We start from the raw sequence: 18,997 nt of genomic DNA on the forward strand, positions 1-18,997 counted from the left end.
AACCTCTCATTCCCAGTTCCAAATAAGCGGGGGAGAAAGATGTGTATTGTCCAGTGCTTCGTTTCACTGCACAGCAGATTGCTCAACATTTTCTTTGCAAGCTGCATTCGGCTGGCATATTTGTTGAAATTGAAAGCAGTGCTTCTTGAAACGTAGACATTGCACTTCGTATTCTCGAAAAAAGTTGACAATTGTTTATCTATCGTGCAGCAGTGCCTTGCAAAGATTATTCACATTTTACCTGGCAGGACTGCAATACAAGCTGTTATGAGCAGTATGAAAAAGAAACAGAGATTTGTGAACCGATAGCCATCAAGGCAGCTGTGTGATTTACTCAGAACCGAGGCTCAGCAGAGGGGCAAGTGGGCAAGCTGAAGTTAAGGATGAGACCAGTCCGAGACAAAGTATAATGGTGGAGATGGTAATGTTGTTGATTTTGAGAAAAGAATCGAGGGCATTGCCCAGCAAAGGTTCCATGGTGTAATGGTAAGCACTCTGGGCTCTGAATCCAGCGATCTGAGTTCAAATCTCGGTGGAACCTGAATTCTTGTTGTCCCAGCTGCTGGAAATTTGGGACATACAAACTTGGCATCTGCATACCAACCACGGTTACAGGACCGTTTGCTGCCTGGATCGATGACGGTTGATTTATTGTTCTCGACATCAGATGATTGGCTCAACCTCTCATTCCCAGTTCCAAATAAGCGGGGGAGAAAGATGTGTATTGTCCAGTGCTTCGTTTCACTGCACAGCAGATTGCTCAACATTTTCTTTGCAAGCTGCATTCGGCTGGCATATTTGTTGAAATTGAAAGCAGTGCTTCTTGAAACGTAGACATTGCACTTCGTATTCTCGAAAAAAGTTGACAATTGCTTATCTATCGTGCAGCAGTGCCTTGCAAAGATTATTCACATTTTACCTGGCAGGACTGAAATACAAGCTGTTATGAGCAGTATGAAAAAGAAACAGAGATTTGTGAACCGATAGCCATCAAGGCAGCTGTGTGATTTACTCAGAACCGAGGCTTAGCAGAGGGGCAAGCTGAAGTTAAGGATGAGACCTGGCCGAGACAAAGTATAATGGTGGAGACGGTAATGTTGTTGATTTTAAGAAAAGATTCAAATGAATTTACCAGCAAAGGTTCCATGGTGTAATGGTGAGCACTCTGGACTTTGAATCCAGCGATCCGAATTTAAATCTCGGTGGAACCTGAATTCTTGTTGTCCCAGCTGCTGGAAATTTGGGACATACAAACTTGGCATCTGCATACCAACCACGGTTACGGGACCGTTTGCTGCCTGGATCGATGACGGTTGATTTATTGCTCTCGACATCAGATGATCGGCTCAACCTCTCATTCCCAGTTCCAAATAAGCGGGGGAGAAAGATGTGTATTGTCCAGTGCTTCGTTTCACTGCACAGCAGATTGCTCAACATTTTCTTTGCAAGCTGCATTCGGCTGGCATATTTGTTGAAATTGAAAGCAGTGCTTCTTGAAACGTAGTCATTGCACTTCATATTCTCGAAAAAGTTAACAATTGCTCATCTTTCGTGCAGCAGTGCCTTGCAAAGATGATACTCATTTTACCTGGCAGGACTGTAATACAAGCTGCTATGAGCAGTGTGAAAAAGAAGCTGAGATTTGTGAACCGATAGCCATCAAGGCAGCTGTGTGATTTACTCAGAACCGAGGCTTAGCAGAGGGGCAAGTGGGCAAGCTGAAGTTTAGGATGAGACCTGGCCGAGACAAAGTATAATGGTGGAGACGGTAATGTTGTTGATTTTAAGAAAAGATTCAAATTAATTTAACAGCAAAGGTTCCATGGTGTAATGGTGAGCACTCTAGACTTTGAATCCAGCAATCCGAGTTTAAATCTCGGTGGAACCTGAATTCTTGTTGTCCCAGCTGCTGTAAATTTGGGACATACAAACTTGGCATCTGCATACCAACCACGGTTACGGGACCGTTTGCTGCCTGGATCGATGACGGTTGATTTATTGTTCTCGACATCAGATGATAGGCTCAACCTCTCATTCCCAGTTCCAAATAAGCGGGGGAGAAAGATGTGTATTGTCCAGTGCTTCATTTCACTGCACAGCAGATTGCTCAACATTTTCTTTGCAAGCTGCATTCGGCTGGCATATTTGTTGAAATTGAAAGCAGTGCTTCTTGCAACGTAGTCATTGCACTTCATATTCTCGAAAAAAGTTAACAATTGCTCATCTTTCGTGCAGCAGTGCCTTGCAAAAATTATACTCTTTTTACCTGGCAGGACTGCAATAAAAGCTGCTATGAGCAGTGTGAAAAAGAAGCTGAGATTTGTGAACCGATAGCCATCAAGGCAGCTATGTGATTTGCTCAGAACAGAAGCTTAGCAGAGGGGCAAGTGGGCAAGCTGAAGTTAAGGATGAGACCAGGCCGAGACAAAGTATAATGGTGGAGATGGTAATGTTGTAGATTTTGAGAAAAGAATCTAGGGCACTGTTCAGCAAAGGTTCCATGCTGTAATGGTAAGCACTCTGGGCTCTCGAATCCAGCGATCCGAATTCAAATCTCGGCGGACCCTGAATTCTTGTTGTCCCAGCTGCTGGAAATTTGGGACATACAAACTTGGCATCTGCATACCAACCACGGTTACGGGACCGTTTGCTGCCTGAATCGATGACGGTTGATTTATTGTTCTCGACATCAGATGATAGGCTCAACCTCTCATTCCCAGTTCCAAATAAGCGGGGGAGAAAGATGTGCATTGTCCAGTGCTTCGTTTCACTGCACAGCAGATTGCTCAACATTTTCTTTGCAAGCTGCATTCGGCTGGCATATTTCTTGAAATTGAAAGCAGTGCTTCTTGAAACGTAGACATTGCACTTCGTATTCTCGAAAAAAGTTGACAATTGCTTATCTATCGTGCAGCAGTGCCTTGCAAAGATTATTCACATTTTACCTGGCAGGACTGCAATAAAAGCTGCTATGAGCAGTGTGATAAAGAAGCTGAGATTTGTGAACCGATAGCCATCAAGGCAGCTGTGCGATTTACTCAGAACCGAGGCTTAGCAGAGGGGCAAGTGGGCAAGCTGAGGTTAAGGATGAGACCTGGCCGAGACAAAGTATAATGGTGGACACGGTAATGTTGTTGATTTTAAGAAAAGATTCAAATGAATTTACCCGCAAAGGCTCCATGGTGTAATGGTGAGCACTCTGGGCTTTGAATCCAGCGATCCGAGTTTAAATCTCGGTGGAACCTGAATTCTTGTTGTGCCAGCTGCTGGAAATTTGGGACATACAAGCTTGGCATTTGCAAACCAACCACGGTTACGGGACCGTTTCCTGCCTGAATCAATGACGGTTGATTTATTGTTCTCGACATCAGATGATAGGCTCAACCTCTTATTCCCAGTTCCAAATAAGAGGGGGAGAAAGATGTGTGTTGTCCAGTGCTTCGTTTGACTGCACAGCAGAATGCTCAACATTTTCTTTGCAAGCTGCATTCGGCTGGCCGACTTGCTGAAATTGAAAGCAGTGCTCCTTGAAACGTAGGCATTGCACTTCATATTCTCGAAAAAAGTTAACAATTGCTCATCTTTCGTGCAGCAGTGCCTTGCAAAGATTATACTCATTTTACCTGGCAGGACTGTAATACAAGCTGCTATGAGCAGTGTGAAAAAGAAGCTGAGATTTGTGAATCGATAGCCATCAAGGCAGCTATGTGATTTGCTCAGAACCGAAGCTTAGCAGAGGGGCAAGTGGGCAAGCTGAAGTTAAGGATGAGACCAGGCCGAGACAAAGTATAATGGTGGAGATGGTAATGTTGTTGATTTTGAGAAAAGAATCGAGGGACCTGCTCAGCAAAGGTTCCATGATGTAATGGTAAGCACTCTGGGCTCTGAATCCAGCGAGCCGAGTTCAAATCTCGGTGGAACCTGAATTCTTGTTGTCCCAGCTGCTGGAAATTTGGGACATACAAACTTGGCATCTGCATACCAACCACGGTTACGGGACCGTTTCCTGCCTGGATCGATGACGGTTGATTTATTGTTCTCGACATCAGATGATAGGCTCAACCTCTCATTCCCAGTTCCAAATAAGCGGGGGAGAGAGATGTGTATTGTCCAGTGCTTCGTTTCACTGCACAGCAGATTGCTCAACATTTTCTTTGCAAGCTGCATTCGGCTGGCATATTTGTTGAAATTGAAAGCAGTGCTTCTTGAAACGTAGTCATTGCACTTCATATTCTCGAAAAAAGTTGACAATTGCTCATCTTTCGTGCAGCAGTGCCTTGCAAAGATTATACTCATTTTACCTTACAGGACTGTAATACAAGCTGCTATGAGCAGTGTGAAAAAGAAGCTGAGATTTGTGAACCAATAGCCATCAAGGCAGCTATGTGATTTGCTCAGAACCGAAGCTGAGCAGAGGGGCAAGTGGGCAAGCTGAAGTTAAGGATGAGACCAGGCCGAGACAAAGTATAATGGTGGAGATGGTAATGTTGTTGATTTTGAGAAAAGAATCGAGGGAATTGCTCAGCAAAGGTTCCATGGTGTAATGGTAAGCACTCTGGGCTCTGAATCCAGCGATCCGAGTTTAAATCTCGGTGGAACCTGGATTCTTGTTGTCCCAACTGCTGGAAATTTGGGACATACAAACTTGGCATCTGCATACCAACCACGGTTACGGGACCGTTTGCTGCCTGGATCGATGACGGTTGATTTATTGTTCTCGACATCAGATGATAGGCTCAACCTCTCATTCCCAGTTCCAAATAAGTGGGGGAGAAAGATGTGTATTGTCCAGTGCTTCGTTTCACTGCACAGCAGATTGCTCAACATTTTCTTTGCAAGCTGCATTCGGCTGGCATATTTGTTGAAATTGAAAGCAGTGCTTCTTGAAACGTAGACATTGCACTTCGTATTCACGAAAAAAGTTGACAATTGCTTATCTATCGTGCAGCAGTGCCTTGCAAAGATTATTCACATTTTACCTGGCAGGACTGCAATACAAGCTGTTATGAGCAGTATGAAAAAGAAACAGAGATTTGTGAACCGATAGCCATCAAGGCAGCTGTGTGATTTACTCAGAACCGAGGCTTTGCAGAGGGGCAAGTGGGCAAGCTGAAGTTAAGGAGGAGACCTGGCCGAGACAAAGTATAATGGTGGAGACGGTAATGTTGTTGATTTTAAGAAAAGATACAAATGAATTTACCAGCAAAGGTTCCATGGTGTAATGGTGAGCACTCTGGACTTTGAATCCAGCGATCCGAGTTCAAATCTCGGTGGAACCTGAATTCTTGTTGTCCCAGCTGCTGGAAATTTGGGACATACAAACTTGGCATCTGCATACCAACCACGGTTACGGGACCGTTTGCTGCCTGGATCGATGACGGTTGATTTATTGTTCTCGACATCAGATGAAAGGCTCAACCTCTCATTCCCAGTTCCAAATAAGCGGGGGAGAAAGATGTGTATTGTCCAGTGCTTCGTTTCACTGCACAGCAGATTGCTCAACATTTTCTTTGCAAGCTGCATTCGGCTGGCATATTTGTTGAATATTGAAAGCAGTGCTTCTTGAAACGTAGTCATTGCACTTCATATTCTCGAAAAAATTTAACAATTGCTCATCTTTCGTGCAGCAGTGCCTTGCAAAGATTATACTCATTTTACCTGGCAGGACTGCAATACAAGCTGCTATGAGCAGTGTGAAAAAGAAGCTGAGATTTGTGAACCGATAGCCATCAAGGCAGCTGTGTGATTTGATCAGAACCGAAGCTTAGCAGAGGGGCAAGTGGGCAAGCTGAAGTTAAGGATGAGACCAGGCCGAGACAAAGTATAATGGTGGAGATGGTAATGTTGTTGATTTTGAGAAAAGAATCGAGGGAACTGCTCAGCAAAGGTTCCATGGTGTAATGGTAAGCATTCTAGGCTCTGAATCCACCGATCCGAATTCAAATCTCGGTAGAACCTGAATTCTTGTTGTCCCAGCTGCTGGAAATTTGGGACATACAAACTTGGCATCTGCATACCAACCACGGTTACAGGACCGTTTGCTGCCTGGATCGATGATGGTTGATTTATTGTTCTCGACATCAGATGATAGGCTCAACCTCTCATTCCCAGTTCCAAATAAGCGGGGGAGAGAGATGTGTATTGTCCAGTGCTTCGTTTCACTGCACAGCAGACTGCTCAACATTTTCTTTGCAAGCTGCATTCGGCTGGCATATTTGTTGAAATTGAAAGCAGTGCTTCTTGAAACGTAGACATTGCACTTCGTATTCTCGAAAAAAGTTGACAATTGCTTATCTATCGTGCAGCAGTGCCTTGCAAAGATTATTCACATTTTACCTGGCAGGACTGCAATACAAGCTGTTATGAGCAGTATGAAAAAGAAACAGAGATTTGTGAACCGATAGCCATCAAGGCAGCTGTGTGATTTACTCAGAACCGAGGCTTAGCAGAGGGGCAAGTGGGCAAGCTGAAGTTAAGGATGAGACCTGGCCGAGACAAATTATAATGGTGGAGACGGTAATGTTGTTGATTTTAAGAAAAGATACAAATGAATTTACCAGCAAAGGTTCCATTGTGTAATGGTGAGCACTCTGGACTTTGAATCCACCGATCCGAGTTTAAATCTCGGTGGAACCTGAATTCTTGTTGTCCCAGCTGCTGGAAATTTGGGACATACAAACTTGGCATCTGCATACCAACCACGGTTACGGGACCGTTTCCTGCCTGGATCGATGACGGTTGATTTATTGTTCTCGACATCAGATGATTGGCTCAATCTCTCATTCCCAGTTCCAAACAAGCGGGGGAGAAAGATGTGTATTGCCCAGTGCTTCGTATCACTGCACAGCAGATTTCTCAGCATTTTCTTTGCAATCTGCATTTGGCTGGCATATTTGTTGAAATTGAAAGCAGTGCTTCTTGAAACGTAGTCATTGCACTTCATATTCTCTTAAAAAGTTAACAATTGCTCATCTTTCGTGCAGCAGTGCCTTGCAAAGATTATACTCATTTTACCTGGCAGGACTGTAATACAAGCTGCTATGAGCAGTGTGAAAAAGAAGCTGAGATTTGTGAATCGATAGCCATCAAGGCAGCTATGTGATTTGCTCAGAACCGAAGCTTAGCAGAGGGGCAAGTGGGCAAGCTGAAGTTAAGGATGAGACCAGGCCGAGACAAAGTGTAATGGTGGAGATGGTAATGTTGTTGATTTTGAGAAAAGAATCGAGGGAACTGCTCAGCAAAGGTTCCATGATGTAATGGTAAGCACTCTGGGCTCTGAATCCAGCGAGCCGAGTTCAAATCTCGGTGGAACCTGAATTCTTGTTGTCCCAGCTGCTGGAAATTTGGGACATACAAACTTGGCATCTGCATACCAACCACGGTTACGGGACCGTTTCCTGCCTGGATCGATGACGGTTGATTTATTGTTCTCGACATCAGATGATTGGCTCAACCTCTCATTCCCAGTTCCAAATAAGTGGGGGAGAAAGATGTGTATTGTCCAGTGCTTCGTTTCACTGCACAGCAGATTGCTCAACATTTTCTTTGCAAGCTGCATTCGGCTGGCATATTTGTTGAAATTGAAAGCAGTGCTTCTTGAAACGTAGACATTGCACTTCGTATTCACGAAAAAAGTTGACAATTGCTTATCTATCGTGCAGCAGTGCCTTGCAAAGATTATTCACATTTTACCTGGCAGGACTGCAATACAAGCTGTTATGAGCAGTATGAAAAAGAAACAGAGATTTGTGAACCGATAGCCATCAAGGCAGCTGTGTGATTTACTCAGAACCGAGGCTTTGCAGAGGGGCAAGTGGGCAAGCTGAAGTTAAGGAGGAGACCTGGCCGAGACAAAGTATAATGGTGGAGACGGTAATGTTGTTGATTTTAAGAAAAGATACAAATGAATTTACCAGCAAAGGTTCCATGGTGTAATGGTGAGCACTCTGGACTTTGAATCCAGCGATCCGAGTTCAAATCTCGGTGGAACCTGAATTCTTGTTGTCCCAGCTGCTGGAAATTTGGGACATACAAACTTGGCATCTGCATACCAACCACGGTTACGGGACCGTTTGCTGCCTGGATCGATGACGGTTGATTTATTGTTCTCGACATCAGATGACAGGCTCAACCTCTCATTCCCAGTTCCAAATAAGCGGGGGAGAAAGATGTGTATTGTCCAGTGCTTCGTTTCACTGCACAGCAGATTGCTCAACATTTTCTTTGCAAGCTGCATTCGGCTGGCATATTTGTTGAATATTGAAAGCAGTGCTTCTTGAAACGTAGTCATTGCACTTCATATTCTCGAAAAAATTTAACAATTGCTCATCTTTCGTGCAGCAGTGCCTTGCAAAGATTATACTCATTTTACCTGGCAGGACTGCAATACAAGCTGCTATGAGCAGTGTGAAAAAGAAGCTGAGATTTGTGAACCGATAGCCATCAAGGCAGCTGTGTGATTTGATCAGAACCGAAGCTTAGCAGAGGGGCAAGTGGGCAAGCTGAAGTTAAGGATGAGACCAGGCCGAGACAAAGTATAATGGTGGAGATGGTAATGTTGTTGATTTTGAGAAAAGAATCGAGGGAACTGCTCAGCAAAGGTTCCATGGTGTAATGGTAAGCATTCTGGGCTCTGAATCCACCGATCCGCATTCAAATCTCGGTAGAACCTGAATTCTTGTTGTCCCAGCTGCTGGAAATTTGGGACATACAAACTTGGCATCTGCATACCAACCACGGTTACAGGACCGTTTGCTGCCTGGATCGATGACGGTTGATTTATTGTTCTCGACATCAGATGATAGGCTCAACCTCTCATTCCCAGTTCCAAATAAGCGGGGGAGAGAGATGTGTATTGTCCAGTGCTTCGTTTCACTGCACAGCAGACTGCTCAACATTTTCTTTGCAAGCTGCATTCGGCTGGCATATTTGTTGAAATTGAAAGCAGTGCTTCTTGAAACGTAGACATTGCACTTCGTATTCTCGAAAAAAGTTGACAATTGCTTATCTATCGTGCAGCAGTGCCTTGCAAAGATTATTCACATTTTACCTGGCAGGACTGCAATACAAGCTGTTATGAGCAGTATGAAAAAGAAACAGAGATTTGTGAACCGATAGCCATCAAGGCAGCTGTGTGATTTACTCAGAACCGAGGCTTAGCAGAGGGGCAAGTGGGCAAGCTGAAGTTAAGGATGAGACCTGGCCGAGACAAATTATAATGGTGGAGACGGTAATGTTGTTGATTTTAAGAAAAGATACAAATGAATTTACCAGCAAAGGTTCCATTGTGTAATGGTGAGCACTCTGGACTTTGAATCCACCGATCCGAGTTTAAATCTCGGTGGAACCTGAATTCTTGTTGTCCCAGCTGCTGGAAATTTGGGACATACAAACTTGGCATCTGCATACCAACCACGGTTACGGGACCGTTTCCTGCCTGGATCGATGACGGTTGATTTATTGTTCTCGACATCAGATGATTGGCTCAATCTCTCATTCCCAGTTCCAAACAAGCGGGGGAGAAAGATGTGTATTGCCCAGTGCTTCGTTTCACTGCACAGCAGATTTCTCAGCATTTTCTTTGCAATCTGCATTCGGCTGGCATATTTGTTGAAATTGAAAGCAGTGCTTCTTGAAACGTAGTCATTGCACTTCATATTCTCTTAAAAAGTTAACAATTGCTCATCTTTCGTGCAGCAGTGCCTTGCAAAGATTATACTCATTTTACCTGGCAGGACTGTAATACAAGCTGCTATGAGCAGTGTGAAAAAGAAGCTGAGATTTGTGAATCGATAGCCATCAAGGCAGCTATGTGATTTGCTCAGAACCGAAGCTTAGCAGAGGGGCAAGTGGGCAAGCTGAAGTTAAGGATGAGACCAGGCCGAGACAAAGTGTAATGGTGGAGATGGTAATGTTGTTGATTTTGAGAAAAGAATCGAGGGAACTGCTCAGCAAAGGTTCCATGATGTAATGGTAAGCACTCTGGGCTCTGAATCCAGCGAGCCGAGTTCAAATCTCGGTGGAACCTGAATTCTTGTTGTCCCAGCTGCTGGAAATTTGGGACATACAAACTTGGCATCTGCATACCAACCACGGTTACGGGACCGTTTCCTGCCTGGATCGATGACGGTTGATTTATTGTTCTCGACATCAGATGATTGGCTCAACCTCTCATTCCCAGTTCCAAACAAGCGGGGGAGAAAGATGTGTATTGTCCAGTGCTTCGTTTCACTGCACAGCAGATATCTCAGCATTTTCTTTGCAATCTGCATTCGGCTGGCATATTTGTTGAAATTGAAAGCAGTGCTTCTTGAAACGTAGTCATTGCACTTCATATTCTCGAAAAAAGTTAACAATTGCTCATCTTTCGTGCAGCAGTGCCTTGCAAAGATTATACTCATTTTACCTGGCAGGACTGTAATACAAGCTGCTATGAGCAGTGTGAAAAAGAAGCTGAGATTTGTGAATCGATAGCCATCAAGGCAGCTATGTGATTTGCTCAGAACCGAAGCTTAGCAGAGGGGCAAGTGGGCAAGCTGAAGTTAAGGATGAGACCAGGCCAAGACAAAGTATAATGGTGGAGATGGTAATGTTGTTGATTTTGAGAAAAGAATCGAGGGAACTGTTCAGCAAAGGTTCCATGATGTAATGGTAAGCACTCTGGGCTCTGAATCCAGCGAACCGAGTTCAGATCTCGCTGGAACCTGCATTCTTGTTGTCCCAGCTGCTGGAAATTTGGGACATACAAACTTGGCATCTGCATACCAACCACAGTTACGGGACCGTTTGCTGCCTGAATCAATGACGGTTGATTGATTGTTCTCGACATCAGATGATAGGCTCAACCTCTTCTTCCCAGTTCCAAATAAGAGGGGGAGAAAGATGTGCATTGTCCAGTGCTTCGTTTCACTGCACAGCAGATTGCTCAACATTTTCTTTGCAAGCTGCATTCGGCTGGCATATTTGTTGAAATTGAAAGCAGTGCTTCTTGAAACGTAGACATTGCACTTCGTATTCTCGAAAAAAGTTGACAATTGCTTATCTATCGTGCAGCAGTGCCTTGCAAAGATTATTCACATTTTACCTGGCAGGACTGCAATACAAGCTGTTATGAGCAGTATGAAAAAGAAACAGAGATTTGTGAACCGATAGCCATCAAGGCAGCTGCGTGATTTACTCAGAACCGAGGCTTAGCAGAGGGGCAAGTGGGCAAGCTGAAGTTAAGGATGAGACCTGGCCGAGACAAAGTATAATGGTGGAGACGGTAATGTTGTTGATTTTAAGAAAAGATCCAAATGAATTTACCAGCAAATGTTCCATGGTGTAATGGTGAGCACTCTGGACTTTGAATCCAGCGATCCGAGTTTAAATCTCGGTGGAACCTGAATTCTTGTTGTCCCAGCTGCTGGAAATTTGGGACATACAAACTTGGCATCTGCATACCAACCACGGTTACGGGACCGTTTGCTGCCTGGATCGATGACGGTTGATTTATTGTCTCGACATCAGATGATTGGCTCAACCTCTCATTCCCAGTTCCAAATAAGCGGCGGAGAAAGATGTGTATTGTCCAGTGCTTCGTTTCACTGCACAGCAGATTTCTCAACATTTTCTTTGCAAGCTGCATTCGGCTGGCATATTTGTTGAAATTGAAATCAGTGCTTCTTGAAACGTAGTCATTGCACTTCATATTCTCGAAAAAAGTTAACAATTGCTCATCTTTCGTGCAGCAGTGCCTTGCAAAGATTATACTCATTTTACCTGGCATGACTGTAATACAAGCGGCTATGAGCAGTGTGAAATAGAAGCTGAGATTTGTGAACCGATAGCCATCAAGGCAGCTATGTGATTTGCTCAGAACCGAAGCTTAGCAGAGGGGCAAGTGGGCAAGCTGAAGTTAAGGATGAGACCAGGCCGAGACAAAGTATAATGGTGGAGATGGTAATGTTGTTGATTTTGAGAAAAGAATCGAGGGAACTGCTCAGCAAAGGTTCCATGGTGTAATGGTAAGCACTCTGGGCTCTGAATCCAGCGATCCGAGTTTAAATCTCGGTGGAACCTGAATTCTTGTTGTCCCAGCTGCTGGAAATTTGGGACATACAAACTTGGCATCTGCATACCAACCACGGTTACGGGACCGTTTGCTGCCTGGATCGATGACGGTTGATTTATTGTTCTCGACATCAGATGATAGGCTCCACCTCTCATTCCCAGTTCCAAATAAGCGGGGGAGAAAGATGTGTATTGTCCAGTGCTTCGTTTCACTGCACAGCAGATTGCTCAACATTTTCTTTGCAAGCTGCATTCGGCTGGCATATTTGTTGAAATTGAAAGCAGTGCTTCTTGAAACGTAGACATTGCACTTCGTATTCTCGAAAAAAGTTGACAATTGCTTATCTATCGTGCAGCAGTGCCTTGCAAAGATTATTCACATTTTACCTGGCAGGACTGCAATACAAGCTGTTATGAGCAGTATGAAAAAGAAACAGAGATTTGTGAACCGATAGCCATCAAGGCAGCTGTGTGATTTACTCAGAACCGAGGCTTAGCAGAGGGGCAAGTGGGCAAGCTGAAGTTAAGGATGAGACCTAGCCGAGACAAAGTATAATGGTGGAGACGGTAATGTTGTTGATTTAAGAAAAGATTCAAATGAATTTATCAGCAAAGGTTCCATGGTGTAATGGTGAGCACTCTGGACTTTGAATTCAGCGATTCGAGTTTAATTCTCGGTGGAACCTGAATTCTTGTTGTCCCAGCTGCTGGAAATTTGGGACATACAAGCTTGGCATCTGCATACCAACCACGGTTACGGGACCGTTTGCTGCCTGAATCAATGACGGTTGATTTATTGTTCTCGACATCAGATGATTGGCTCAACCTCTTATTCCCAGTTCCAAATAAGAGGGGGAGAAAGATGTGTGTTGTCCAGTGCTTCGTTTGACTGCACAGCAGAATGCTCAACATTTTCTTTGCAAGCTGCATTCGGCTGGCCTACTTGCTGAAATTGAAAGCAGTGCTCCTTGAAACGTAGGCATTGCACTTCATATTCTCGAAAAAAGTTAACAATTGCTCATCTTTCGTGCAGCAGTGCCTTGCAAAGATTATACTCATTTTACCTGGCAGGACTGCAATACAAGCTGCTATGAGCAGTGTGAAAAAGAAGCTGAGATTTGTGAACCGATAGCCATCAAGGCAGCTGTGTGATTTGCTCAGAACCGAAGCTTAGCAGAGGGGCAAGTGGGCAAGCTGAAGTTCAGGATGAGACCAGGCCGAGACAAAGTATAATGGTGGAGATGGTAATGTTGTTGATTTTGAGAAAAGAATCGAGGGAATTGCTCAGCAAAGGTTCCATGGTGTAATGGTAAGCACTCTGGGCTCTGAATCCAGCGATCCGAGTTCAAATCTCGGTGGAACCTGAATTCTTGTTGTCCCAGCTGCTGGAAATTTGGGACATACAAACTTGGCATCTGCATACCAACCACGGTAACGGGACCATTTGCTGCCTGGATCGATGACGGTTGATTTATTGTTCTCGACATCAGATGATAGGCTCAATCTCTCATTCCCAGTTCCAAATAAGCTGGGGAGAAAGATGTGTATTGTCCAGTGCTTCGTTTCACTGCACAGAAATTGCTCAACATTTTCTTTGCAAGCTGCATTCGGCTGGCATATTTGTTGAAATTGAAAGCAGTGCTTCTTGAAACGTAGACATTGCACTTCGTATTCTCGAAAAAAGTTGACAATTGCTTATCTATCGTGCAGCAGTGCCTTGCAAAGATTATTCACATTTTACCTGGCAGGACTGCAATACAAGCTGTTATGAGCAGTATGAAAAAGAAACAGAGATTTGTGAACCGATAGCCATCAAGGCAGCTGTGTGATTTACACAGAACCGAAGCTTAGCAGAGGGGCAAGTGGGCAAGCTGAAGTTAAGGATGAGACCAGGCCGAGACAAAGTATAATGGTGGAGATGGTAATGTTAAATAACAACAGAAAATGCTGGAAAAACTTAGCAGGTCAGGCAACATCCGTGGAGAGAAATTTGAGTTGACGTTTCGGGTTTGACCCTTCTTCAAAACTGGAGAGAAAAGGAACTAGATCGAAGGCAGGGCTGCGATCGGACAAAAGAATAAAAGAACCAAAAGAACCAAAAGGAGGAACAGCACCTCTTCTTCCGATTAGGCACTCTGCAGCCTTCCGGTCTCAATATCGAGTTCAACAATTTCAGATCATAACCTCGGCCCCTATTTCATTTTTACTTATATTTTTCCACTCCTTTCCTCCCCCCCCTTTCCTTTTGTTTCTCTCTCACACCTGGCAGCTATCTTTTGCCCTGCCAGTACACTTTACACCTAATCCCAGCCTATTACCATCTCGTCTAGCTTCTAATCTCTTTTACTTCTTTTGGTTCTTTTATTCTTTTGTCCGATCGCAGCCCTGCCTTCGATCTAGTTCCTTTTCTCTCCAGTTTTGAAGAAGGGTCAAACCCGAAACGTCAACTCAAATTTCTCTCCACGGATGTTGCCTGACCTGCTGAGTTTTTCCAGCATTTTCTGTTGCTATTTCGGATTTCCAACATCTGCAGTATTTTGCTATCGAGATGGTAATGTTGTTGATTTTGAGAAAAGAATCGAGGGAACTACTCAGCAAAGGTTCCATGGTGTAATGGTAAGCACTCTGGGCTCTGAATCCAGCGATCCGAGTTCAAATCTCGGTGGAACCTGAATTCTTGTTGTCCCAGCTGCTGGAAATTTGTGACATACAAACTTGGCATCTGCATACCAACCACGGTTACGGGACCGTTTGCTGCCTGAATCAATGACGGTTGATTTATTGTTCTCGACATCAGATGATAGGCTTAACCTCTTATTCCCAGTTCCAAATAAGAGGGGGAGAAAGATGTGTGCTGTCCAGTGCTTCGTTTGACTGCACAGCAGAATGCTCAACATTTTCTTTGCAAGCTGCATTCGGCTGGCATACTTGCTGAAATTGAAAGCAGTGCTTCTTGAAACGTAGGCATTGCACTTCATATTCTCGAAAAAAGTTAACAATTGCTCATCTTTCGTGCAGCAGTGCCTTGCAAAGATTATACTCATTTTACCTGGCAGGACTGCAATACAAGATGCTATGAGCAGTGTGAAAAAGAAACAGAGATTTGTGAACCGATAGCCATCAAGGCAGCTGTGTGATTTACTCAGAACCGAAGCTTAGCAGAGGGGCAAGTGGGCAAGCTGAAGTTAAGGATGAGACCAGGCGGAGACAAAGTATAATGGTGGAGATGGTAATGTTGTTGATTTCGAGCAAAGAATCTAATGAACATTTCAGCAACGGTTACATGGTGTAATGGTGAGCACTCTGGACTTTAAATCCAGTGATCCGTGTTCAAATCTCGGTGGGATCTGAATTCTTGTTGTCCCAGCTGCTGGAAATTTAGGGCATACATGCTTGGCATCTGCATACCAACCACGGTTACTGGGCTTTTGCTGCCTTAATCAATGACGGTTGATTTATTGTTCTCGACATCAGATGATAGGCTGAACCTCTCATTCCCAGTTCCAAATGAGCGGAGCAGAAAGATGTGTGTTTTTCAGTGCTTCATTTGATTCCACAGCAGATTGCTCAACATTTTCTTTGCAAGATGCATTCGGCTGGCATACTTGTTGTAATTGAAAGCAGTGCTTCTTGAAACGTAGACATTGCACTTCGTATTCACGAAAAAAGTTAACAATTGCTTTTCTTTAGTGCAGCAGTGCCTTGCAAGGTTTATACACATTTTATCAGGCAGGACTGTAATACAAGCTGCTCTGAGCAGTGTGAGAAAGAAGCAGCGTTTTGAGAACCAAGATCCATCAAGGCGGCTGTGTGATTTGCTCAGAACCGAGGCTTAGCAGAGGGGCAAGTGGGCAAGCTGAAGTTAAGGATGAGACCAGGCCGAGACAAAGTTGAATGGTGGAGACGTTAATGTTGTTGATTTTGAGAAAAGAGCTAAGGAAATCTTCAGCAACGGTTCCATGGTGTAATGGTTAGCACTCTGGACTCTGAATCCAGCAATCAGAGTTCAAATCTCGGTGGAACCTGAATTCTTGTTGTCCCAGTTGCTGGAAATTTCGGACATACAGGGTAAAGGCATCTGTGTACCAACCACGGTTGCTGGACCGTTTGCTGCCTGAATCAATGACAGTTGATTTATTGTTCTCTGTTGTGTATGTACCTTTAAGGGAATAACTGGTCTTAGACTGCAGTACTGGCAGTGACCACCCCTGTATAAAAGGCCCTAGCAGGCTTCTGTAGTTTCAGTTTCAAGCTGCCTCTTGTTCAGTAAAGTACATGTTAAACTGTTACTCCCGAAGTGCGTGTATTATTGAGGTGCAGACTTTACAGTGGCGACGAGTAAGTTCGAACTCACCTGCAGTGTGGCATCATCTCACGGGGATCTCACCTGAAAGGAAGGTCCTGGAAGGTCGTAGTCTGAGCAACGGGCGCCGACCGAGGGCAACCGCCCAAAGAATCCATCGGTGTTTGGAGAATTGCGGGAGAGACTGTGGTTCCAGCGAATCGTGCTGGAAGCAGGTAGCGCGCTGACCCTTCCGGCCTGTGGTGGGCTCAAGCTCGATTGAGAGGCTCTACAAATCGGGCAATTCAAACAGCCCCAAAACGCACTGTTCCCTGACTGGGATTCGAACCCGGGCTGCGGCGATGAGAGCGCCGAATCCTAACCAGTAGAACACCAGGGAAGCTCCAGCAAGCACAGCAATGCAGTTGTTCCTGCCTGCTCCTTTGCAATTCAGATCCTTTCGCGACAGGCAAACTGTTCGGACAAAATGACATTTTTTAGACGAGCACACAAAAGACGTGTTTGCGAAAGCACGGCACCAAGTGCGGGTAGGCATCCACTTGAAATCGATTTCCTCCTGTGTTTTTCTCTGGATGTTGTCTCTCTCGGTGCTGGGCGAACAATTCATTGATGCATTTCTCCTGAACTGAAGCCTTTTGCCCATCTCGCGGGGTCAGAGCCGCTCTGTCTGTCTCTTACCTGCTTGTGACCATTATCGGGAACAGGCCTCCTGTTCAACTTTCATCAGCAAACCCAGAAAGACAAATAAACAGAAAGATGTGTCTCTCAGCCCCGGTGGCAAAGGTGCAGTGGATGTTAATCCAAATAAATCCCCCGTGAGATTCTGTCTGCATTAGCTTCCTTCTACCTTCTAAAGTTTGTATTTTATATTTTCGGAAAGACCATAAAATTAGGCTGTTGGCCCGTACGGGGATCGGACCCGCGCCCTTGGCGTTATTCACCCCCCCGTGCTCAGTGCTCAGCAGAGTCGGCAGCACGAAGTTGGCAAACTGCCTGCAGTCCTCCGAACGGGCCTGTGTTGCGAGCCCATTCCGATCCCCGCACCCATTCTCGGGGAAAGGAATTTCTCGACCTATCTCCTATTGATAAACTCACGGTCTGCTCGAGCACAGAGCTCTCAGCCTTCACTCACTGATCTTCACAAGAGTTGATTGTGTTTTGTAAATCTCTCACTTGCGCTCCTCGCGGTCAAACACAAAGTTTACCTGCTGTGTTTTCCAGCAGCCAGTAAGTTGATTTGAAAAGGCCATTGTGACAGGGTTTGGGCTCTAAATCCAGTCATAGATCGGGTTGTGATGCCTTGTGGCTCAAGCGGTCACCTGACCTGTCAGCTGATGACCTCACTGCTGATGATGACTGATGTGCCTGAATAATCCCGAGACTCGATGTTATCGAAACAAAACAAGGCTTTTATTAACTTAGAAGATAACACGCAGTGGAGAGAGGTATCTTCCCTGGAGGTCTGCAGTACTGGCTGTGAGGCCAGACTGAGCTGGCTTACATAGAGGCCAGGTATGGGCGGAGCCCTACACAAAACACATTCCATACATTCCAATACACAATACAATGGTGAGGAGAAACCTGAAACCAACCACAGTCACAGGCAATACAATGGTAAGGGGGAACCTGAAACCAACCACAGTCACAGGCAGTGATGAATGGAATATTTAATCACATTCACCCCTTCTATAGATTTAGTCTGTTCGGGGGTTTGGTAATCCTCTGCGACCGACGTGGCTGTTGTGGTGTCGCGGGTGTCGGCTGGGTGTCCCCGGTGGCCTCCTGGGTCTCTGCCGGGGGTGCCACCAGGGTTGTTGAAGGGGTAGTTGGTGGGGGTGCCGTTGGTCGATGTTCTTCCGGGGGTGATGAAAGAGTAGTGGGTGGGTAAGAGTTGCTGTGGTCGTTGTTGCTGCTATTGCCGTGGTTGTTGTCGTTACCGGCTGGGGCGACATCTTTTATTGACACGGTGTCCTCCCTTCCGTCGGCGTGCCAGACATACGCGTATTGGGGGTTGGTGTGGAGTAGGTGCACTGGCTCCACGAGAGGGTCCGTCTTATGGCCCCTCACATGCCTTCGCACGAATGCCGGACCCGGGGTGGAGAGCCATGACGGCATGGATACGCCTGAGGTGGATTTCCGGGGGAAGCTAAACATTCGTTCATGAGGCGTGGCATTAGTGGCAGTACACAATAGCGACCGTATCGAATGGAGCACATCTGAGAGGACTTCCTGCCAGCGGGAGATAGGGAGGCCCTTGGTCCTTAGAGCTAGAGTGACTGCTTTCCATACTGTCCCGTTCTCTCGCTCCACTTGACCATTACCCCGGGGGTTGTAGCTGGTGGTACGGCTCGTGGCGATACCCCTGGACAGCATGTACTGGCGTAGCTCTTCACTCATGAAGGACGCCCCCCTATCCGTGTGGATGTAGCTCGGCATACCGAACAGGCAGAACAGGCTGTTGAGGCATTTAATGACCGTGGCGCTGGTCATGTCTGGGCAGGGGAAGGCGAATGGGAACCGGGAGTATTCGTCCACAATGTTCAGGAAGTAAACATTGCGGTCGACGGACGGGAGGGGGCCCTTGAAATCTAAGCTGAGCCGCTCAAAGGGCCGTGTAGCTTTGATTAAGTGGGCTCTATCAGG

At 45.4% G+C, this 18,997-nt stretch overlaps 6 non-coding genes across 6 annotated transcripts; all 6 read left to right on the forward strand.

Moving 5' to 3' along the window:
* Positions 1 to 1,139: 1,139 nt before the first annotated feature.
* Positions 1,140 to 1,211, forward strand: trnaq-uug (transfer RNA glutamine (anticodon UUG)). Its single transcript has one exon. It is a non-coding gene; the product is annotated as a tRNA-Gln (tRNA).
* Positions 1,212 to 5,207: 3,996 nt separating this feature from the next.
* On the forward strand, positions 5,208 to 5,279 carry trnaq-uug (transfer RNA glutamine (anticodon UUG)). Its single transcript has one exon. It is a non-coding gene; the product is annotated as a tRNA-Gln (tRNA).
* Positions 5,280 to 7,920: 2,641 nt separating this feature from the next.
* trnaq-uug (transfer RNA glutamine (anticodon UUG)) lies at positions 7,921 to 7,992 on the forward strand. The gene has a single exon. It is a non-coding gene; the product is annotated as a tRNA-Gln (tRNA).
* Positions 7,993 to 11,311: 3,319 nt separating this feature from the next.
* Positions 11,312 to 11,383, forward strand: trnaq-uug (transfer RNA glutamine (anticodon UUG)). The gene has a single exon. It is a non-coding gene; the product is annotated as a tRNA-Gln (tRNA).
* Positions 11,384 to 13,343: 1,960 nt separating this feature from the next.
* Positions 13,344 to 13,415, forward strand: trnaq-cug (transfer RNA glutamine (anticodon CUG)). The gene has a single exon. It is a non-coding gene; the product is annotated as a tRNA-Gln (tRNA).
* Positions 13,416 to 14,650: 1,235 nt separating this feature from the next.
* trnaq-cug (transfer RNA glutamine (anticodon CUG)) lies at positions 14,651 to 14,722 on the forward strand. The gene has a single exon. It is a non-coding gene; the product is annotated as a tRNA-Gln (tRNA).
* The last annotated feature ends 4,275 nt before the right edge of the window (positions 14,723 to 18,997 follow it).

Source organism: Somniosus microcephalus, unplaced genomic scaffold (genome assembly GCF_052327205.1).
Source record: "Somniosus microcephalus isolate GS21.2 unplaced genomic scaffold, FLI_Smic_1.0 unresolved_chr4, whole genome shotgun sequence".
Classification (NCBI taxonomy): Eukaryota; Metazoa; Chordata; class Chondrichthyes; order Squaliformes; family Somniosidae; genus Somniosus; species Somniosus microcephalus.